This window comes from Schistocerca serialis, chromosome 2, assembly GCF_023864345.2.
Source record: "Schistocerca serialis cubense isolate TAMUIC-IGC-003099 chromosome 2, iqSchSeri2.2, whole genome shotgun sequence".
Taxonomy (NCBI): Eukaryota; Metazoa; Arthropoda; class Insecta; order Orthoptera; family Acrididae; genus Schistocerca; species Schistocerca serialis.
Window position 1 is genome coordinate 467213863 of NC_064639.1, and position 24237 is coordinate 467238099.

General features: G+C 42.8%; 1 protein-coding gene across 2 annotated transcripts in view; it reads right to left on the reverse strand.

The window, feature by feature from the left end:
* The window catches only part of LOC126457379 (inositol polyphosphate multikinase), a 367387-nt gene that overhangs the window by 222088 nt on the left and 121062 nt on the right, over positions 1-24237 (reverse strand). For both annotated transcript variants that reach the window (XM_050093635.1, XM_050093636.1), the window contains exon 2: positions 14262-14394. The gene's annotated coding sequence lies outside the window, so the exon portion shown is untranslated. The remainder of the gene's footprint in view (positions 1-14261; positions 14395-24237) is intronic.

A 24237-nucleotide genomic window follows, 5' to 3' on the forward strand; every position in this document is an offset into this window, starting at 1 on the left:
AATTTCCTCTCTAATTTCCTCTTGGTAGACCTGAAGCATGCACTGTAGAAGTTCATTCTGGCTGGTTTTTGAGGTTCCTTTCAAAACTGTAGCTTTCTCTAAATGTGGTTTTAATACAGAGTCTAATTCTGCGCTAAAATTAATCAAGGAACGAAATATAACAGGGATGGACGATGATTCAGTCTCATCATGTCCTCTAAGGGCAAGTTCCAATGCACCACAGAAACAAATACAGTTAATAATTAGATTCAATGTGTACCTATTATCGGTAAGTTTTTGGTTGTGTAATGCCACGGACCTTCTCTACCCACTGTCTAATTGTGTAGCTATATTTTCATTGCCTAGACCTACCATATTCAAAACGTTATTTACATGGACTGAAGAAAGTTCGTGTTTTCTGATTTTGTCATGGAGGTGTTGAATATCACAGCTCCATGTTTAGATCATGAACGATCTCCTCCAAATAATAAACAAGGAAAACAAAATAAGGCACTTTTCATGTCACAACCACACAGCCATTCATGCTTGTTGTACAATTCAGAGTTAAATGTGCTACTGAATTGGCGATTTTTCGTTTTAACGGTTTGCGAAATTGTTAAAGAGGGAATCCGTCTACCTAACCTCTTAACTTCTACTTTTTCTTTAAATTTCCGTAAACTGAAGGATTCAGAGAGCAATGAAATTACCTGATTCATTATTTCACGTATTCACTTGTCACCTGAGCCTCAAAACTCACTGTAGCACACGCTAAAATAACTAACACAACGCACAAGAAATACACTACAGGCCATTAAAATTGATACACCAAGAAGAAATGCAGATGATAAACGGGTATTCATTGGACAAATAAATTATACTAGAATTGACATGTGATTACATTTCCACGCAATTTGGGTGCATAGATCCTGAGAAATCAGTACTCAGAACAACCACCTCTGGCCGTAATAACGGCCTTGATACGCCTGGGCATTGAGTCAAACAGAGCTTGGATGGCGTGTGCAGGTACAGCTGCCCATGCAGCTTCAACACGATACCACACTTCATCAAGAGTAGTGACTGGCGTATTATGACGATACAGTTGCTCGGCCACCATTGACCAGACGTTCTGAATTGGTGAGAGATCTGGAGAATGTGCTGGCCAGGGCAGCAGTCGAACATTTTCTGTATCCAGAAAGGCCCGTACAGGACCTGCAATATGCGGTCGTGCATTATCCTGCTTAAATGTAGGGTTTCGCAGGGATCGGATGGAGGGTAGAGCCACGGGTAGTAACACATTTGAAATGTAACGTCCACTGTTCAAAGCGCCGTCAACACGAACAAGAGGTGGCCGAGACCTGTAACCAACGGCATCCTATACCATCACGACGGGTGATATATGCCAGTACGGCGATGAGGAATACACGCTTCCAATGAGCGTTCACCGCGATGTCGCCAAATACGGATGCGACCATCATGAGGCTGTAAACAGAACATGGATTCATCGGAAAAAATGACGTTTTGCCATTCGTACACCCTGGTTCATCGTTGAGTACACCATCGCAGGCGCTCCTGTCTGTGATGCAGCATCAAGGGTAACCGCAGCCATGGTCTCCGAGCTAATAGTCCATGCTTCTGCAAATGCCGTCGAACTGTTCGTGCAGATGGTTGTTGTCTTGCAAACGTCCCCATCTGTTGACTCAGGGATCGAGACGTGGCTGCTCGATCTGTTACAGCCATGCGGATAAATGCCTGTCTTGGGATCCAGCACGACGTTCCGTATTACCCCCCTGAACCCACCAATTCCATGTTCTGCTAACAGTCATTGGATCTTGACCAACGCGAGCAGCAATGTCGCGATACGATAAACCGCAATCGCGACAGGCTACAATCCGATCTTTATCAAAGTCGGAAATGTGATGGTACGCATTTCTCCTCCTTACACGAGGCATCACAACAACGTTTCACCAGGCAACACTGGTCAACTGCTGTTTGTGTATGAGAAATCGGTTGTTCAAAAAATGTTGAAATGTGTGTGAAATCTTATGGGACTTAACTGCTAAGGTCACCAGTCCCTAAGCTTACACACTACTTAACCTAAATTATCCTAAGGACAAACACACACCCATGCCCGAGGGAGGACCCGAACCTCCGCCGGGACCAGCCGCACAGTCCATAACTGCAGCGCCTAGACCGCCCGGCTAATCCCGCGTGGCAGAAATCGGTTGGATACTTTCCTCATGTCAGCTTGTTGTAGGTGTCGCCACCGGCGCCAACCTTGTGTGAATGCTCTGAAAAGCTAATCATTTGCATATCACAGCATCTTTTTCCTGTCGGTTAAATTTCGCGTCTGCAGCACGTCATCTTCGTGGTGTAGCAATTTTAATGGCCAGTAGTGTAGTTAGTTCGCTCGCAGCTACACCTGAACTGGTAAGGTAGCACGAGAATCCCACTTTGTTCGAAGATCCGATAGTTCCGTTTCCTTTCGGAAGAGGTCGGGCCCTCTTCTTGCGGCTGGCAGGGTGGTCCAGGTGAGGTGTTTATACACACAAGGTCCGCATAAGAGTACAGTGCTGCCAAGCATTGCCCCCGCACCGCCTCTGAGACACCCAAGTCCGCGTTTGCAGCCACAGTGCAACCCGCTGTCGCCATCAGCACGTTCCGTCCAACTACGCTGTGTTTGGTATTTGGAGCCCGGGCATTTCAAACGGCGCGCTACTTCTCCACTAGTATAGAACGCTCAGAAGGTAAACACAGTTGAGCAAAATTATTCCTTGGGGGTAGCGCAAACCTGCAAACCTGTACAGGAGCCGTCCCTGGTACGTCGTAATATGAACGCATGCAGTCTCTGTTATCTGCTGATTACGACGTGATGGTCATACAGTAGCAGGTTGTGTGTGTGTGTGTGTGTGTGTAGGTGTTTGTGTGTGTGTGTGTGTGTGTGTGTGTGTGTGTGTGTGTGTGTGTGTGTGTGTGTGTGTGTGTGATAGACAGAGACAGACAGAGCGAGAGAGAGAGAGAGAGAGAGAGAGAGAGAGAGCTCAAAAAAGTTCTGGTAATCACGGTAAGAAGCAGACATCAAAATGTGTATCTCCAGAGGACAAATAACATTCGAGATCAAATAACATTCAAATCTGACTGTGAAAACGCCAAAACGGAGACCCGCGAGGAAGCCGTTAGGTGGTATCAGCCTACTAAAAATTTATAGATGAAACAGAGGATTCAGTTGCGTAAGATGTGCATCACGTAACAGTGTGGATTACAACAGTCGAGAACACTGAGTGTGTGCAATCGACAGCGATGAGCTGAAAGCACTGAATACCTACAAAACATTTCGTTGTAAGGAACAGTGCCTCCTCCCATGAACTATGGGCGTGGCCGCTGATGGGGAGACTTGCGGGCCGCAGCGATAGAGCCATCCGTACCGTGGGTACAACCACAATGGAGGGGTATCTGTTGAGATGCCAGACAAACGTGTGGTTCCTGAAGAAGGGCAGCAGCCTTTACAGTAGTTGCAGGGGCAACAGTCTGGATGATTGACTGAGCTGGCCTTGTAACACTAACCAAAACGGCCTCGCTGTGCTGGTACTGCGAACGGCTGAAAGCAAGTGGAAACTACAGCCGTAATTTTTCCCGAGGGCATGCAGCTTTACTGTATGGTTAAATGATGATGGCGCCGTCTTGGGTAAAATATTCCGGAGGTAAAATAGTCCCCCATTCGGATCTCCGGGCAGGGACTACTCAGGAGAACATTGTTATCAGGAGAAAGAAAACTGGTGTTCTACGGATCGGAGGGTGGAATGTCAGATCCCTTAATCAGGCAGGTAGGTTAGAAAATTTAAAAACGAAAATGGATAGGTTAAACTTAGATATAGTTGAAATTAGTGAAGTTCAGTGGCAGGAGGAACAAGACTTTTGGTCAGGTGAGTACGGCGTTATAAATACAAAATCAAATAGGGGTAATGCAGGAGTAGGTTTAATAATGAATAAAAAAATAGGAGCGCAAGTAAGCTACTATGAACAGCAGAGTGAACGCATTGTTGTAGCAAAGAAAGACACGAAGCTCACCCCTACCACAGTAGTACAAGTTTATACAACAATTAGCTCCGCAGATGACGAGGAGATTGAAGAAATGTATGACGAGATAAAAGAAATTATTCAGATAGTGAAGGGAGACGAAAATTTAATAGTCATGGGGGACTGGAATTGATAGCAGGAAAAGGAAAAGGAGGGAAGGTAGTAGGTGAATATGGAATGGGGGTAAGGAATGAAAGAGGAAGCCGCCTGATAGAATTTTGCGCACAGCATAACTTAATTATAGCTAACACTTGGTTTAAGAACCAAGAAAGAAGGTTGCATACGTGGAAGAGGCCTGGAGACACTGTAAGGTTTCAGATAGATTATATAATGGTAATACAGGTCATCAGTCCCCTAAAAATTAGAACTACTTAAACCTAACTAACCTAAGGACATCACACACATCCATGCCCGAGGCAGGATTCGAACCTGCGACCGAAGCGGTCGCGCGGTTCCAGACTGTAGCGCCTAGAACCGCTCGACCACCGTGGCCGGCAACTACTGACATCCATGGGAGGGCCAGTCCTGACAAAACTCTACCATCTGGTGAGCAAGATGCAATAGACAGGTGAAATAACCTCAGACTTCAAGAAGAACATAATAATTCCAATCCCAAAGAAAGCAGGTGCCGGCCGTTGTGGCCGAGCGGTTCTAGGCGCTTCAGTCTGGAACCGCGTGACCGCTACGGTCGCAGGTTCGAATCCTGCCTCGGTCATGGATGTGTGTGATGTCCTTAAGTTAGTTAGGTTTAAGTAGTTCTAAGTTATAGGGGACTGATGACCTCAGATGTTAAGTCCCATGTGCTCAGAGCCATTTGAACCATTTTTTGAAAGCAGGTGTTGACAGATGTGAAAATTACCGAACTATCAGTTTAATAAGTCACAGCTGCAAAATACTAACACGAATTCTTTACAGGCAAATAGAAAAACTGGTAGAAGCCGACCTCGGGCAAGATCAGTTTGGATTCTGTAGAAATATTGGAACACGTGAGGCAATACTGACCTTACGACTTATCTCAGAAGAAATATTAAGGAAACGCAAACCTATGTTTCTAACACTAGTACACTATGAGAAAGCTTTTGACAATGTTGACGGGAATACTCTCTTTCAAATTCCGAAGGTGGCAGGGGTAGACCACAGGGAGCGAAAGGCTATTTACAGTTGGTGCAGAAACCAGATGGCAGTTATAAGAGTCGAGGGGCACGAAAGGGAAACAGTGGTTGAGAAGGGAGTGAGACAGTGTTGTAGCCTATTTCCTATGTTATTCAATCTGTATATTGAGCAAGCAGTAAAGGAAACAAAAGAAAAATTTGAAGTCGGAATTAAAATCCATGAAGAAGAAATAAAAACTTTTAGACTTGCCGACGACACTGAAATTCTGTCGGAGACAGCGAAGAACCTGGAAGAGCAATTGAACGGAATTGACAGTGTCTTGAAAGGAGCATTTAAGATGAACATCAACAAAAGCAAAACGAGGATAATGGAATGTAGTCGAATTAAATTAGGTAATGCTGAGAGAATTAGATCAGGAAATGAAACACTTACAGTAGCTGATGATTTCTGCTATTTGGGCATGATGGTCGAAGTAGAGAGAATATAAAATGTAGACTGGCAATGGCAAGGAAAACGTTTCTGAAGAGAGAAATTTGTTAACATCAAGTATAGATTTAAGAGCCAGAAAGTCTTTTCTGAAAGTATTTGTATGGAGTGTAGCCATGTGTGGAAGTGAAACATGGACGATAAATAGTTTAGACAAGAAGAGAATAGAAGCTCTCGAAATGCAGTGTTACAGAAGAATGTTGAAGATTAGATGGGTGGATCTCGTAACTAATTAGAAGGTACTGAATAGAATTGGGGAGAAGTGGAAATTGTGGCACAAACTGACTAAAAGGAGGGATCGGTTGGTAGGACACGTTCTGATCCACCAAGTGATCATCAATTTAGTATTGGAGGTAAGCGCGGTGGGTAAAAATCAAAGAGGGAGGCGAAGGCATGAATACACTATACAGATTCAGAAGAATGTAGGTTGCAGTAGTTATTCGTAGATGAAGAAGCTTGCACAGGATGGAGTAGCATGGAAAGTTTCATCAAACCAGTCTCTGGACTGAAGACCACAACAATAACAACAAGGAACAGTATTCTTTGTTTAACGTACTGTAGCACTTGTAGGAACTGGTAAGGTCAGGAAGCCCAATACATGGTTACTGCGACTGGAAGTATGACTATCTAAACTCTCTTTCGAGTTTTGTCCTACGGACAAACTTGAAACATAAAAAAAATTTTTTTTTGACGATAACCACCAATCTGTACGATGCTTTGATGTTGTTGTGATTCTACGCTTTGATGTTGTTGTGATTCTACAATATAACTTGTTGATTATTTAGTGCTCATGATATTTTTGGTAACCCATCTACATAGGAGTAAGATAACACAAGGTAAAGTTCTTGAGAGTAATCATTGTCCTGCGTAGGCTGTTTATATTTCTGAAGAAACATTTTATTTCATATTCCATCATTTTTCGGGAGTGGATCCGATATTATTAACTCTTGTACCAATATTTCAGCTTACAATCTTTCAGCCATTCTCAAGGTGCGTCACTTGCAAGACTTTTATAGAGTTTTACCGTGTGTAGTAATCCACGGATCTTATTGAGTATTTGGTTGATTATTGTGTATGGCATATCTTGAAATACCAGGCAGCGAAGCCTTAGAACAGTATTTCCTTTGAGAACCGAGACGTGAAAGAGAGATTTTAATGATTTGTCGAGTTGTTAAAACTTTCTTCTATCGGTTGAGCAAGTTGTCTCCTAATTACATTTTCCACAGCTTCGTTGGCCACTGAATACCAGTAGGATGAGGCTGTGATCAGTTTCTTAACTTTCTCATAATTCGTGTAAAGGTCAGTGGAAATACAATGTTCAGTCACTGCATATTGTTGGGCTGCAGTAGACAAGCGTGCCGCTAACTTTTAATGTAACGTCATTTTACAGTGCGTATTGTCCGCGCGGGGAAAACTTCAAGAAATTTTATTATGTTCTTTGCGCTTTTAACTAAATTCGCCCCCTTAGCCACTTTCGGGCTACCTCCGTCACAGTGAATAACTACAGTCTTCTACGCATTACTTATGAACGTGGTGGTAACGGGCACACTTTTCACATATAAGGACTGCGGATGTATATTTTTAATTTTTTTGTCATGAGTCTTCTGACTGGTTTGATGCGGGTAGCCACGAATTCGTATCCTGTGCCAAGTTTTTCATCTCAGAGTAGCAATTGCAACCTATGTCCTCATTTATCTGCTAAATGTATTCCAGACTCTGTCTTCCTCTACAGTTTTTACCCTCTCCAGCTCCTTCTAATACCATGGAAGTTATTCCCTGATGTCTTAACAGATGTCCTATCACTCTGTCCCGTGTCAGTGTTTTCCGTATGCTCCTTTCCTCGCCGATTCTCTGGATAACTCCTCATTCCTTACCTTATCAGTCCATCTAATTTTCAATAATCTTCTGTAGCACCGGATCTCAAATTCTTCGATTCCATTCTGTTCCGGTTCTCCCACTTCGTATCTCACTCCTATCCAATGGTGTGCTCCAAACGTTTATTCTCAGAGAGTTCTTACTCAAATGAAGACCTACGTTCGATATTGGCTGATTTCTCTTGTCTAGGAATATCCTTTTTGCCAGTGGTAGTCTACTTTTTATGCCCTCCATGGTCCGCCCGTCACGGATTATTTTCATGCCTATTAGCAGAATTTCTTACCTTCGTCTACTTCGTGATCTGCAATTCTGACGTCCAGTTTCTTGCAGTTCTCATTTCTGCTACCTCTCGTTAATTTCGTATTTCTTCGATTTACTCTTAATCCACACTCTGAACTCATTAGACTGTATCATATCATTGATATACTTTCAGCCTGAATTTTAATCCCCCTCTTGGACCTTTCTTTTATTTGTCTCATTGCTTTTTCGTTGATTAGACAATAGTAGGGGCGAAAGACTATATCTCTGCCTTATACCCTTTTTAGTGCGAGCACTTCGTTCTTGGTCTTCCAGTCTTATCGTTCCCTCTTGGTTCTTGTACATGCTATATATTACCCGTCTTTCCATGTAGTTTACCGCTACATTTATCAGAATTTCGAACATCTTGCGCCATTTTACATTGCCAGTCGCTTTTTCCAGGTCGATAAATCCAATGACAATATTTTGATTTTTCTTCAGTGTTGCTTCTACAACCAGTAGTAACGTCAGAACTGGCTCTCTTGTGCATTTCCCTTTCCTAAAGTCAAACTGATCTTCATTTAACAGATCGTCAGTTATCTTTTCTTTTTTCTTTTGTATTATTATTCTTGCCACTAACTTGGTCGCATGAGCTGTTAAGCTGATCGTGCGATAATTCTCGTTCTTGCAACCTCGGGAATTGTGTGGATGATATTTTCCGAAAGTCTGTTGATATATCGCCAGTCTCATATATTCTACACACCAACGTGAATAATCGTTTTGTTGCCACTTCCCCCAGTGATTTTAGAAATTCCAAAGTAATTTTGTGCATCCCTTGTTCCTTATTTGATTTTAAGTCTTTCAAAGCTCTTTTAAATTCTGAATCTAATACTAGATTCCCTATCTCTTCCCAAGCGACGTTTGTTTCTTCTTCTATCACGTCATCAAGTAAGTTCTCCCACTCATGGAGGGCCTCAACGTACTTCTTCCACCTATACGCTCTGCTCTCCGCATTTGATAGTGGAATTCCCATTGCACTCTTAATGCTACCGCCCTTACTTTTCATTTCACCGAAAGTTGTTTTGACTCTTAAATGTGGTGATGTGCTGACGACAACATTTTCTTTTTCGATTTCTTCACATTTTTCACGTAGCCATTTCTCCTTAGCTTTCCTGCACTTCCCATTTATTTGATTCTTCAGCGACTTGTATTTCCTATTCCTGAAGTTCCCTAAACATTTTTGTACTTCCTTCTTTCGTCGATCAGCTGAAGTTCAAATGGTTCAAATGGCTCTGAGCACTATGGGACTCAACTGCTGAGGTCATTAGTCCCCTAGAACTTAGAACTAGTTAAACCTAACTAACCTAAGGACATCACAAACATCCATGCCCGAGGCAGGATTCGAACCTGCGACCGTAGCGGTCTTGCGGTTCCAGACTGCAGCGCCTTTAACCGCACGGCCACTTCGGCCGGCCTCAGCTGAAGTATTTCTTCTGTTATCCACGGTTTCTTCGTATTTACCTTCCTTGCACCAACATTTTTCTTTCCAGCTTCTATGCTTGCCCTTTTTAGAGATTTCCGTTTCTCTTTAACTGAACTGCCGACTGAGCTATTTACTATCACAGTATCTATAGCCTGAGAGAACTTGAAGCATCTCTTCATTCCTTAGTAACTCGGTATCCCACTTCTTTGCGCAAAGATTCTTCCCTGACTATTTTCTTAAACTTCAGGCTACTCTTAATCGTGATGATAAAGCTTGGTAAAGATTAGACAAAGCTAGGTAAAGTCTCAAATACATAGTGACTGAAGTTCGCATAGCAGAGGAAAACTTTAATAGACCACCTATTGGCAGTACTTATCCGAAACTGTGCTGAATGTACTTAATGATGTAATCCGTTGTCAGGGATAAAATTACGGATGAAATATTCTCCTCGGAGTCGTTAGCGGCGACATGACTGGATAAAATCTTCTTTCTTTTCAAGCCGCGTCAGTTCCAATAAAATTCTCGAGCTTTCGGTGGCTAGCACCGCCGTCGTTGTCAGGAGTAAAACTACTGACTGCCGGAACTGACACTATTTCCCGCTTATATACCTTCGATTACAGCAGTTGGCACCAATAAGAGAAGATTTTTATCCGATTAAATATTCTCCTAGAACGTGGTGAAAGCATCGAAATTAACACAGTGAAATTCGTTGGAAATAAACACAGAGTAGTACACACGGATGGAAAAGCAACATTAAGCTGATTTTAATCTGCCGTTAATACGTGTCTGCTGAGTTGCAGCGGTTAGCCCAATAAACGCTCCTAAGGATTCTTCATCACTGTAGATATACATGCACCATCGATACCTGAGCCTTAAATAGTGATGCATGCTAGAAGAGGTTAAGTAGCTTAGGACGACTTATTCCTTCCTGTTTTGGTCAGCTGGATGATTCTGAGAGGGGTCGGATCGTGGATCTTCGAGAGGCCGAATGCTACTATTTGCTGTACCAGCTGGATGTAGCGCGTCGTTGGTGGTGCAGTGCTGGTAACGATGGTCAAATTAATACTCTCATACTTGTACAGCACGTTCTGGAAGGTCATATAAGACGAATACGTCAAGATCGGTGTTCTGTGAGGACATCAGTGGCAGACCGATCTATGCTGCACAGACATGAGCAAATTTATGGCCCAGGGTGTCCACATAGACAGTTGGGATTAGACTGCTTGTAGCAGAGGGCTACGTGTGTGCCCGCTCAGCCAAAGTTCCACACTCCTCATGGGCATCCTCCCAGCGGGGTCGCAAGAGGATGAAGGACAGAAGGGTGGGCAGAGGTGTGGAGGGATAGGAATACGTCCTGCCTGCTTACAATTGTCGGTCGTGTACGTGTATGGTGTGGATCAGGAGGGAAACTCTTCAGAGTGCGTCCACGACTCACAGGTTTGACTCTCCCAGATCCCATCAGCTACAGGTCTTGTCCTGATTTTGGGTCTTTGAGCAGTACGTCGTTCTTCAGCAGCAAACTGATGTACCGATAACCAAGTTACGTTTCCGCTCACCCATTTCACTCGGTAGCCCTTCGAAATCTTCTGAATGAAGGTAGCGTCCAGAGTACCTCAAGATACAATGATAGGGCCGTTCCGAGTCCGGAGAGATTTAACGTGCAACGACGCATAAGCCTGGCCGTGGTGAAGACAGATGTCAGTCTGAGCTTGACTGGAAGAATCCAGAGGAGGAGTAATTCATGCACGAAAGATGTCGTTTACAAGACCCGCGTTACGCAACTTCTTCAGTGCTGTTAGTCCAATAGTCCTTCTCGGTCCCTTACTAAGTTGAATTCAAAGAGGAAACCGAAAAGATTCAAAGAGCAGTTGCACGATTCCTCACATGTGCGTTTAATCACCATGAGAATATTACGTCACAAAAGAGACATTCATCGCTGACAGCCTTACTAACAAGATTCTAAGAGCCCACGTTCCAAAGTGTTCGTCACTCTAGCTGAGTAGTCGGAGCAGATGGCTACCATGCAGAGGGCATGGGTTCAGTTCCGGCACTGCGAGGGATTTTTCCTTGCGGAAGAGGGGAAAGAAGTCCACTCGGACTCCTGATATCAACTGAGGAGCTCTTGAGTGAAAAGAAGCGGCTCCAATGTCTACAAGGCAAGAACGGTGTGCTGATCCGATGGCACTCTATACCGCATCCCGATGACGCCGCTAGCTGAGTTTAACACGGCGGTCGGACGTTCCCAATTGGCCCATCTGCGTCCAGAGTGGCAGAGTTTTGTTTCGCTTGCTTTGCATGTTCCAAAGTCAGTCATGATACATACTCATTCCTCCAACATATATCTGAAGTAATGCTCACGTAAACCTGAAATTAAAGAAATTCAGGCCCCCATGGAGGGACACCGACAGTCTTTACTCCCGTGTACCTTCAGAGGATGATACTGTAAACTATGTACCCTCCACCACAAACAGCAAAGTACAGATGTAGACGGAGTATGTAAAGACCCGGTTCTCTGGCCGAAACTAAATCTACACTTGCCCCTTCCCCCCCCCCCCTCCCCCGCCACTCTTGAACATTATTAATCAATATTCGATTCTCTCAGCTGGTTAACCTACGACCTTAGCATATTTGCTAGTCCCAGTACAGATGGAGTCAATAATACATGCCGGCACACGTTTAACAACTTTTATGAGCATAGGCATGTGATAACAAATACTAAATTGCAGCCTGGAGAGCCCCGTAGGGTTTCAATGCTCTCCCACTTCTCGCGTTCCGGAAACTGCTTACATATTGCTCTAAAAATTGGATCGTTTTATCTGCTCACTCTGAATTTCACGTACATTTAAGTTCCGCTAAGTACGACAATATGTCGAAGCCACTGCAGCTTTTTTTTTTTTTTTTTCACTGTTCCTGTATTTCGCCCGACTGTTTCGAGCAGTTTCGATCCTACTACGATAACTGAGCAGTCAGGCTCTTCACTATCGCGAATGATTCCCAGAATATTATCGGGACACAGATAACACTGACAGAGCTCCCACACAGCAACGCCGTTCCGTAGTCTCCTGAGCAAGCTCCCCCCTGGCTTTTACACCTGCCGCGTCCTGTTTCACTGGGCCTCTGAATGCTGCTGCAACGTTTTCGTATCTTATCTAGTCGACATTTAGTCAAATCTACTACCAGTCGCTTAATTAACAAAATTCCTTTATAAGAGACGCAAATGACAAAACATATACCTCTTTACCATTTTTATAACGACCTACTACAGTAAACGAGGCCGCTGACCTGAGGAAACGCCGGCCGGTGTGGCCGAGCGGTTCTAGGCGCCACAGTCTGGAACCGCAGGACCGCTACGGTCGCAGGTTCGAATCCTGCCTCCGGCATGGATGTGTGTGACGTCCTTAGGTTAGTTAGGTTTAAGTAGTTCTAAGTTCTAGGGGACTGATGACCTCAGAAGTTAAGTCCCATAGTGCTCAGAGCCATTTGAACCATTTTTGAACCTGAGGAAACGTGCTAATTCTAAATCTGAAGGTAGCTACTTCGAAGCCCAGTGAATATTTACCATCAGAATTAGGGTAGCGGGAGGTGGCTCTGGTGCATCGGTTTACTGTATTGAACTTTTCAGTATCTTAGTAGGGTTACGTAGACTATCACCATAGAAAACGAATGGTAGTGATCCAGTTGGCTCACCTACGATGTGGACTTAAAGCTAACGAGCGGTTTGGTGAATTTCGATAGTAGTAGTTCATTGTTATGCCCTTGGCTTCAACTTTTCCTTCGTACCAAATTATACTTTCGTCTGAATTGACATTACAGGAAACCTAATAAGTCGAGCGGTTCTAGGCGCTACAGTCTGGAACCGCGGGACCGCTACGGTCGCAGGTTCGAATCCTGCCTCCGGCATGGATGTGTGTGATGTCCTTAGGTTAGTTAGGTTTAAGTAGTCCTAAGTTCTAGGGGACTGATGACCTCAGAAGTTAAGTCCTATAGTGCTCAGAGCCATTTGAACCGTTTTTGAACCTGAGGAAACATGCTAATTCTAAACCTGAAGGTAGCTAGGGTGGTAAACGACTGACGTAAATTAGCAGTGCGGGAGGCGGTGGTCGGAAAACCCACGTTGCAAAACTGTTTGCTTGGAAGTTCCACAGGACCTGCGGCACCGACAAAAGGGTCGAAAACACCACGGCCGGAAATCCCACATAGGCGCCTATCCTATCGCCTTGTTAATGTGGGCCGCCGAGTTTACTGAACCTGTCCGACAGACGGATCGTCCCATGACTGACAGTGAAAGGATTTGAGATTTATCCAGGGCATCAGACCACAGTCTGATTAACACGAATTGTACGGCGCCCTCTCTCCTCCCCTATCCAGTTAAATACTAGTGGAGAAGAGCAACTGCACTGCCAGGATTATAATGGGCATTTCCTACCTACCATAGTTGCGTGCGTCAGGACAATCGGCTATGAAAAAAATAAATAACTTCGGTTACAAAAAATTTAAATATTAAGTGGAAGTTTTGTAAATTAAAGGCGCTTAGTAAGCAATTAATGACTTACTAGCACTGTGCGCGTACAATACTTCGTGGCTATCTCTTTGTAATACACCACAGACGTCGGCACTTGGCAGTACGGGGACACAGTACGGGCTTGTCCTTCAAAAATATCACTCACTGTAGCAGAATCGCAAACAGGACTCGCAAGTCCGCACTTGCTAACAACATACTGACAAGTTATATCATAAACACTAAAAACTGCTATTTTCTCACTAAATTAATTTTCATTTACTCACGACTAATTTGTTGTGCAAAATTCACAGATGGAGCCTTATATTACTTTCAAAAGCAACTATTTACCTGAGGAAACAAAAACAAAAAAGAGGATGGACAGAAATGGAAAAGAGGAAAGATTGAACTAAACGTCTTGACCTTAAAGAACTGAGAACAGCAAAGAGATAGCAACCTTACAATTTTCCTCGTCAGAATCAGGGAGTCATAGTCTCAAATACATTTTTATCTTACCTTCCTCCTCTGTATCAGATGCTGGTTAATGTTGTAGGGAACTGCGATGACAGATGCAGTCTCTCAGACTGACTGCTAGTCAGCTGCTAGAGATATTGTCTTTGGGCCAGTATTAGATTCCGCCGCATTCAACCTGTCAACAAAAAATGGCGTTTATCAAGAAAGCAGTACATGTCGCTGAAGGAAGCATAAGCATTCAAACACTTTTGTATCCACAATGATAGCTGACGACGAGCACTTTGCTCCTTACAATGTGCTTTGCCATGTGCTACGTCTCGTAGTGCAAACCCCGTCAGATGGATTACGTTTCCGGTAGACATTCCAGCTATACCGTACGGATGCGGAATGAACTGAGGCTACAAGTACAAAAGCGTAGCAGACGACATTCGTAGAGCGCATACAATGCCTCTCATTGGATGGAAGAACGTAACAGTAGCTCTATTTCTCGTGACTGTTCCCGAAACCCTTATTTTTGTATTCAAATAATGTGAACTATTAATACGAAATCTTTGTGTCACTCTTAGTCGCTCGTGAACAAAATTATACACATTTTTTGCTGATTCAATCACGACGTTGTTATTTAAGGAAACATGAGTACACAAGCTATTTCAGAAAGAATACGGAATATTTCAGGAGGCGAAAGTTTACACTAATTCGAATACAACATTCCATATAATATTTGTCCAATTTTTTCATCTGTTAGAATACAGCCCAAAGAAATATTCAGTGAAGGTATTAAGCAAAGGCAAACAGTAAGTTCAGAGTTGATTTTCATAAACTCCAACTCCGCACTTTAAAATTCTCTACACAGTACCCCGTGTGGCTGTTCTGAGGTTATCTTTGCGTTCTTTTATTGGGGTAGAAATATTCATAATCTGACAATCAATTTGTCTCTTCTGTTTCCCTTAGTAGCCAAGAAACATGTGACCGTTTCTGTCAATCGATCTTTAAGAGGAATGTTACGTTTGAACTGTCACCTAACGACCAGCAAGTACAGCGACCCAGTTATGCCAGAAGACTCTACCCATTCTTGTATTCAAAGAAACCTCGTCAAATGATGCTGAAACCTCGTTTTCACACCGGCCGGCTCTAGGCGCTTCAGTCTGGAACCGCGTGACCGCTACGGTCGCAGGTTCGAATCCTGCCTCGGGCATGGATGTGTGTGATGTCCTTAGGTTAGTTAGGTTTATGTAGTTCTAAGTTCTAGGGGACTGATGACCTCAGATGTTAAGTCCCATAGTGCTCAGAGCTATTTGAACCATGTGCTGTAGAGGGACCTGCTCTGACTACCTGATTAGCGGCTTTCATGCGACAGCCCCTAATTTCCGATAAAATCCTTGTTGAAGTTTTATGCATACTTTCTATATCCGCAATATTAATCATATTTCCACCAAGTGAGCTTAGCGCAGTGGGTAAGGTTTGCGCCTAACACACCGGCGTTACGGGTTCCAATTTTGCCTGAGTACTTTCTCTTTCCGTTTTTCAGTTTTATCGTATAGAAGATCATTAAAAAGTATATGTCATGAAAAATTATTCATTAATAGTCGTTTTCGCAGTGGAAATTTCAGTAAATCGGTGATTACTGCCACACTTTCTTCAAATTACAGAATCGTCTTTTTCGGTATAGTTTTCATCACTTGCCATGTTATAACAGAATTCCGGGTGGTACTTGTTGTGGAACCAACCGAAATAAAAATTCGTAGAGAACGACGCACATTTAATGGAAGTTAGCACCTTGCAGGCACACGGATTTTTCAGCAGCGACACCGGAAAGCACACTTCGTTTAAATTCAAAAAGAATGTCGTTTTTTCGATCAACTTCGGTGCGAACCACGCGTATTTGATCACCCCTGCGAAGAAGGTGCACTAAATTGATACAGAATTAAAGAATGTATTTTTATGGAATGTTCCCTCTGAGCTATTTCTCTATTAGACTTTAGCAATTTTAAATTTTTCCCTTAATATTTTAACCTGTCTGTAAAAATAAACAGCTATGGCAAAGTGCACTTCATTTTGGTGGGGTAATTTTTGTCCTAACGCAGTTATAGTATACTGTACTACGAATGGATGGCTGATTTTGCTCAGATCTTTCTTCTGCACATGGACGGATTTCGCTCCCTGTTCTGCAAGGGATATACTGTGCGTCGACTGATACTGGCAACCGGATCAATCGATATTAATTGCATAATAGAGGTCAAAATTAGGGATCAGTACTTTCGTCTGTATGCAGAATCTTTCCTCAGCTGCATATACTATTTAATGATATGAAATTGAAAAAAAGGAAAAAAGGAATGGAATCCCTACCGCCAGCGCGGTAGATGGGATCCTTAGCTGCTGCGCTAGGCTCGCTAGGCGGTGCCCATAAAGCTTCAATATCGAATTTTCTGGAACTAGAGCAATCATCCCAGTCAGAGGTAGTGCAACGTCATACTGAAAAGTGGGCCCACACTGCTACATTCTTTGTAAATGTGTCTCGATTCTGCAATCAACAAAGTAACACTACATACTTTCTCGACCCGTGAAGTATCATTTACTTTTCTGCTCCCCTTCTGGAGCTTTAGTTTTTCTGTCAGGCAGTGAATAAAGCCCCGATATATCGGGGGAAAATACTGATGTCCATATACCAGATGAAATATTCGGTGTAAATTTATCGTCTCGTACGCCGTTGTCATTTCTATGTCCAGGGCGCTGAGAAACAGTCTGGCAAGCAGCTTTCGAAATTACTTGTACACCAGAGAGCAATGAGGTAGTTGTCTATGTTGCATCTGTATCTGGAACTTCGAAGAGTAATTCATATGTGAGGATAATCAACATTCCACAAGACAATAATAATAAGATGCACATCTGAGCTATTGTCTCAAAAGTCAAACAGGAAACCTGGTGACAATTACTTTTTCTGTTCTTTTCCTACTTCGATTGGCTTGTCGCTGTTTTCCTCATCATTTTAGTCTGGAGTAATCTCCTTTTCAATGGATACCTGCTAAAAACCGTATGTCGTCAATAAACTGCAATTATTTATTTTGTGCAACAGTATAATGCTTCTGAACCAAATATAGTTGTCTTCATTCTGGAAACAACACATAGGATGCGGATAATCCACTTCCAGTCCGCGCAAGGATCGGGTCTAGTTTCATATCTCGATCTGGGACATATTTTAATATTACACAAAGTAAAATAGAAATATGTTATTAAACAGTGGAGCTTTGTGTATGTAAATTACCCTGCGACAGCTGTTGGTCTCAGGTATTCAATGATAAAATTTGGAAGAACCGAGAATCAAAACCGTACACTGTCCGACTTCTTTCACTTACGCCCTTTCACTTGGATATTCTATCTGCTGGTTTATCTTTTGTTTCTGTAGATGCTTCTAACTTACCACCTGTTATCGTGATACTGCAGAAGGATAGACTTCATTTTATTGATAAGCTTTGCCGGTAGAGAGTTAATCCAGCATGATGTCTCCTAATGACATCACCGCCAAGATAACTTTCAATACTGAACTTTTATTTCTTCGCGCATGCTTTTCCGGTGAAACATCAATGGAAGTGACTTACTTTACCTTCTTCCAAGACTGATGATTTCTCTAAAATGTGTTTGTTGTACATAACTGGCCGTGCTTGTGGTGCTTAGTAATTTGTTTGTGTCGTAGTAGATAAATAGGGAAATAAAAGAAAAAGGGACGATATATTCGTGCTTGATACACATACTTCGAAAAGCATGATATCTTAGCATTGTATTAAACAATATATTATTCTGCCGTAAGAATGCATTTTTTCCTCTGCTGTATTCTTTTACGTGGTCATTGATGGGATCTTTCTAAATCTTTCAGTATTGTTTGTCGTTCTCTACACGGTAACAGGGAACCTTCTCTTGTGAAGAAGATTCTTGTTGAGTAAGGGGTCATTAGGAAAGTAGCTTCTCACATTTACTATTGCCAAAGAAAAGGTTGGTGGGGGATAGGTATCATCCAAGTTTCTTACGTCTTATTTATCTGCAAAATAAATTCTGTCAAAAGAAAAGAATAGGACATACTGCGGAAGTTCTGACAAGGATGTCGAACCTCCGGATATTACTTTGTGTTTTTGATCACGAACAGATATGAAAGAGTTTTGGACAAGATGAAATGACCGTGTGGCATTGATCTTCGGGAGGCCCCATACGGGAAAGTTCGGCCGCCGGGTGCAAATCTTATTCAGGTGACACCACAATGGGCGACTTGCTCGTCGGCGATGACGAAATGATGATGAGGAGAGCACAACACTCGGTCCATAAGCAGAGAAAATCTCCAACCCAGCAGGAAATCGAACCCGGGCCCACTGCATGGTAAGGAAACACCTTACTACTCAGCTAAGCAGGCGGGCAGAGTTTTGGAAAGTGATATTGTCGTAGTTTGGAATCGCAGTTAATTTAGTAACGATTAATGTAATGATATGAGGAGCAATGAAATCAGGAATGACATTTCTAGTCCGATAAACTAAAATAGTTGTAATGAAAAAAAGCGTTCGGTTGTAAAGATACAGTCACAATTTTTGATGGTAGAAACACCAGGCAGAGAAGAGAATACTATCTACATTCAACGAAACGATGGCAAGAATGAGTGATGTGGTTAGTTGTGGAAGAGCAAACGCAGTTCTAGTCTCCATCATGAGCAAGGTAAGGCAGTAGTAAGACACTAGACTCACATTCGCGAGAACGGCGATTTAAATCCCCGGCTACCCATCCATATTGAGATTTTCCATGGTTTCCCTAATTCGCTTAAGTTAAATGTCGAGAATTCTTCTTTGAAAAGGACACGACCGAGATCCAGAGATTCAACCCTGTCCTTCACCATTCGAATTTGCGCTTCGTCCCTACGGTCACATCGCCGACGTAGCGTCAGGTACTGTCTCCTTCCCTCCCATATTTTCCAGCATATACGTACCAAGGCGTTTATTAACTATCCGATAAAAGTTATTTTTGACAGCAATATCCACGATCTTGATTTCTTAAAATGGGACTACAAAAGTAATGGGAAATATTAGATGGCTGCACTAATTCGAGAAATCGGAACATTTCCGACATATACTTTTGTTTGAGGTCTGTAGGGTGGTGACAGCAGCCTGAAACATTTGCGCCGTGTATGTGGATAATGTCACAGGACAGACCACAGCAGGAAAATGGCATTCTCATTTTTAAGGAGGATCATTTTGACATTAATGAAGGAAGACCTTCGGGTGGTTGATGAAGATCGTTTAAGCGCATTAATTCACAAATATCCATGTCTGTGTACTCGAGAACTGGCAGATATGATGAGCTGTGATCATTCCACCACTGTGCGGCATTTGGAAACGGCGGGGAGGTTCAAAAATCGAGTGTGCAGGTGTCGCATGCTCTGAGCCAAAATCATAAAAATCAGCATGTGGCCACATGTGCATCTCTGCTTGCTCATCATCAGTTGGCCCGTGAACAACACCGACCATTCCTATCCTGTGTCGTTACTGGTGACGAAGAACGGTGTCTTAGGAAGAGAATATTATGCATCTGGTGGAGCAGCGACGGTGTGGTGTACTACGAATCGCTTCCCCGAGGTGTAACCACCACTGCTGACATTTATTGTCAAAAACTAAGACGTGTCCTAGACGCAGTTCAAGAACAACGACCAGGAAGACAGCGTGAAGTGACGCTACTCCACGATAACGCCTACCCGCATTCTGCAAGACTGACAAAAGCAGTATACAGGAGTAGGGAAGTCATGGAGCACCCACCTTATCCACATGATCCTGCACCCTGAGATTTTCACCTTTCCCGCTCTCTATCTACGTACCTTCAAGAAACGTCCTTTCCTGATGAAACTGCGTTCCGAACATGGTTCGACGAGTCCTTTGCCTCAAAAGCAAATGATTCCTATAGTTGAGCAGTCGAAAAAGTTACCTCGGCGTTGGCAGACTGTTGTAAATAGTGAAGGGCAATGTATTATTGATGAGTAAAGTCTGTGTTATGTGTATCTGTTGTGTTATTAAACTTATGGAGAAACGCTATGAACTCTTGCCCATCACAATAGTACTGTGATCCATCAAAAAGAAGAGAGAGAAGAAACTCTTTCCGGTTTATGTGCAGTGGTGATTAGTGTGGCTTTGATTTTCTATCTGCAGTTATTGACTTCTCCGTGGTGGAACCTACTAGGCATAGATTCATGATGCTAAATGAGAACCCACTTCAACATGACAAAAAACCACCACTCCTGTGTGATCCGTTAAGTAAGATCGCTGGACAAAATTTTGAAGACCGCCTTAGGAGAGCACTGTGGTCACTATGGAGTAATGCAGATGGAGTAGAAATGGAAGCAGGCTTCATGTGACCGTCCACCCTTGACTAAGTCATGCCAGTGACTTGCCAGTCGGCTGTGTCTGCCAGTCGGTTGTCACATGTACGACGTGGAGACGCGAAACAATAACAGAAAGGAGCTGTCGTCCCTGGAGGTGCGCGTGACCTAACCTTGCATAAGTTTCCCGATTTGTTGGTGTGTCGACGGCAGAAGTCCAACAAATGGTGTACCACTCGCAGCCATGCAGTACGGCGTAAGAACAGTGGTCTAAACTGACAAGGACGAGTATCACACCTTGGCAGTCGGTTACAAACCTGACAGGAGTTGCTGCTATCAGTGAATACAAGTCAATAAACCACTTTCCGAGCGAAAATTGCAGAAGAAACTGCGTACAGTTGACATTTCGAGTGTGGTACCTCGAAAAAGGTTATTGCTCAGACCGACACTTAAAGCTGCGCTTCTTCAGTGGACCAAAAGAGATAGAAACAGGGCAGCATCTGAGTGAAGCGTGTAGTGTAGTCCGGAGAATCGCGATTTTGTCTCTTTTCAAATGTCGTGAGGCGTCGCGTGTGTCGACGGGCCTAACCCGCAGTATATGAAGTGTGTAGTTCCGGCTACAGGAGGTTCACTGATGTTTTGCGGATGTTTTTCGTACCGTGAGTTGGGATCATTTACACAGTCCATCGTAAACAGGAAGCAGGATGTTTATGTCATCATTAGCATTTGTTCCACATCTATACCTGTATATATAAACCGCAGGCCACCGTAGGTGCGTGGAGGAGGGTACCTTGTATCACAACTAGTCGTTTCCTTTCATGTTCCACTCGCACATATGCCTCTGTTTGAACCCTGGTTTCTCGTATCTTATCTTCGTGGTCCTTACGAGGAATGTATGTTGGTGGCAGTAGTATCGTTCTGCAATCAGATTCACATGATGGTTCCCTCAATTTTCCCAACAGTGTTCCTCGAAAAGAAATTCACCTTTCCTGCAGGGATTCCATCCGAGATCCTGAAGTATCTCCGTAAGACTTAATTGTTGTTCGAAACTGCCGGTAACAAATCTAGAAGCCTTCCTCTGAATTGCTTCGATGTCTTCCTTCAGTCCGGCCTGGTGCGGATCCCATCACTCGAACAATACTCAAGAATAGGTCACATCATCGTCCTATATGCGGTCTCCTGACAGATGAACAACACTTTCCTAAAACCCTCCCAATAAACGAAGTCAACCATTCACCTTTGCTACTACAATCCTCAAGTATTCGATCCATCTCACATCGCTTTGCAGCGTTACGCCCAGAAATTTGAAAGACGCGACTGTGTCAAGCACCACACTGCTAATGCTGTATCTCAACTTGCGGGTTTGTTTCTCCCACTCATCCGCATTAACCTACATTTTTGTACATTTGGAGCCAGCAGTAGTTGATCACACTGACTAGAAATTTCGTCTAAGTTGAAAGGTGGCTACACTGAGCCACTGCGCCAGAGATTGCGCCAAAGAGTATTATTCAGCCGCCTCCACAGTGGCTGTCGAGAGCTCGTAGTAGTCAGTGCCTGTCGAGGACTCGTAGTAGTCTGTGCTGAGATGTCGTAGTGAAGAGTGTTTGTTAAGATGTGCTAGTAGGCAGTGCTTGCTGAGATGTGATATTGGAGAGTTCTGGTTGAGATGTGGTAGTAGCGAGTCGGTGTGGAGAGATTGTAATGTCTAGAGTGCTTTTCATCAATATAAATTAAGGTAACAAACTACTTTTCTTTTTTTTCTCATTATTTCAATGTCCTGAATAATGCGTCATTACAGGTTCAGTCAACAAAGCATCTGGCGTGTGTTCTTGTATTAGAGTGTAATTCTGGTTTTCTTGCGTAATTATAGTATTTCTAATTTTCTTTTATCACGTCAGTATAATTGGTATTTAAAAATTCTTGTCTTGTTGAAGAAGAACCGTGCCAGATATGCGTTGAGTCATACTTCCACATACAGAACAGTTATACTTGTGCTTTGGTTTTGTAGGTTTCATAGTTGCTGGGGACTTAATTAATTAATAGTGTTAACGAAAATTTTCATTGCATTCTTTGTTGTTGTTCTATGCAGTCAGATTGCGTAATAATACTAGTCAGGGCCAACCGTTTACGAAACAGCGTAATCGGACATACAGCTACGAAAAGTATTTTCATTATATTTAGTTAAGCCCCCATGCACGTGGCGACCGCTGCTTCGGATCGTCCCTTGGAAATCTTCTGATTGTAAAAATAGTAGACAGTAGTATTGCTGTAGTAATTTGTAGTTTAGTAATTGTAGTCTATTTTGCATGTGTAGATTTGGTAATTGGCATTCTTCTAATGGTATTTTTCAAAATTTAAATTTGTTGTCTTGTCTACGCGTTTGACAATTTAGTGCAATTATTTCAATTGTTCGTTAATCGTGTTTGAGGGAAACATTTCGTGTGAATGGTATTGTTGGAGATAAAGTGTCATTGTGTGCAATTTTCATATAGTGAAGAGTTTTGTATGTTTTGTAAATGATTACACGATCGATGAAAAAGGCAAAAATGATGGATAGTGGGGATGACGAAATTGTTAACATGGCGAACTCGCCAACAGAGGAAAACAGTATCATGAATAATGTAGTGGAAAACAATTTAATAAGCAGGAAAAGTAGTCCGGAACCATTTCAAAATTTTTCTCAATCAGAAAATTCACAGATTACGTGGTTAACGACAGAAGAAACGGAGCAGTTGACGAGTGCTATATTAAATTTGGGATCACGAATGGAAACACTGTTAGATTCACAGTTAGGAACAATTAGAACCAGGATGGAAGCAATGACAACACGGTTATGCTCACAAATAAGGACATGTTTCAAAATCATGAAAGATGAGTTAAAGAAAGAAATCAGAGAAGAAGTACAACCGATTTTGAATTCTCACAATAATAGATTAATTGCAGTAGAGATCAGAGAAAGGGAACAGGATAGAGAACAGGAAGAAAGAGATCGCGTGATAGTACAGAAATTTTCAGAGTTAAATTTACAACGTGCAAAAGATAAGGAAGAAATATTTGAGAGAATCGAGGAATCCGTACCAAATGACAGATTAAATAATCTAACACAACAATATGAACAGTTAACTACCAAATGTGTCAATACTGAAACCCGAGTCGCGACACTTACGGAAGACATAAATAAACAGAAAGAACAAACAGGTGATTTATCGGAAAGAGTGGAGGAGATTTCAGATAAATTGACAAGTCTTAGTTTAAATGGGGACAGAGATTCAGATGATACAGCACCATTGCCATTTGCAGAAACCGAAGAGTACCAGAACATAAATAAGCATGTTGAAAATCAGGGAAAATTTAATGAACGCGTTAAAAGGTAAGTTGAGGCATTACGAAAGCAAGTCAAACAAATCGAAGGCGAAATTGTAGGAAAAGACAGCAAAGGAAATTTAGAATCACAGATAGCAGAGGGGTTTGAAGAAAGTAATTTATTTCATTTACGAGAAGCAACAAGAGAGCGCCAGGCGCGTGAACTTGACAATAATCGGCCGGGCGAAGTGGCCGTGCGGTTAAAGGCGCTGCAGTCTGGAACCGCAAGACCGCTACGGTCGCAGGTTCGAATCCTGCCTCGGGCATGGATGTTTGTGATGTCCTTAGGTTAGTTAGGTTTAACTAGTTCTA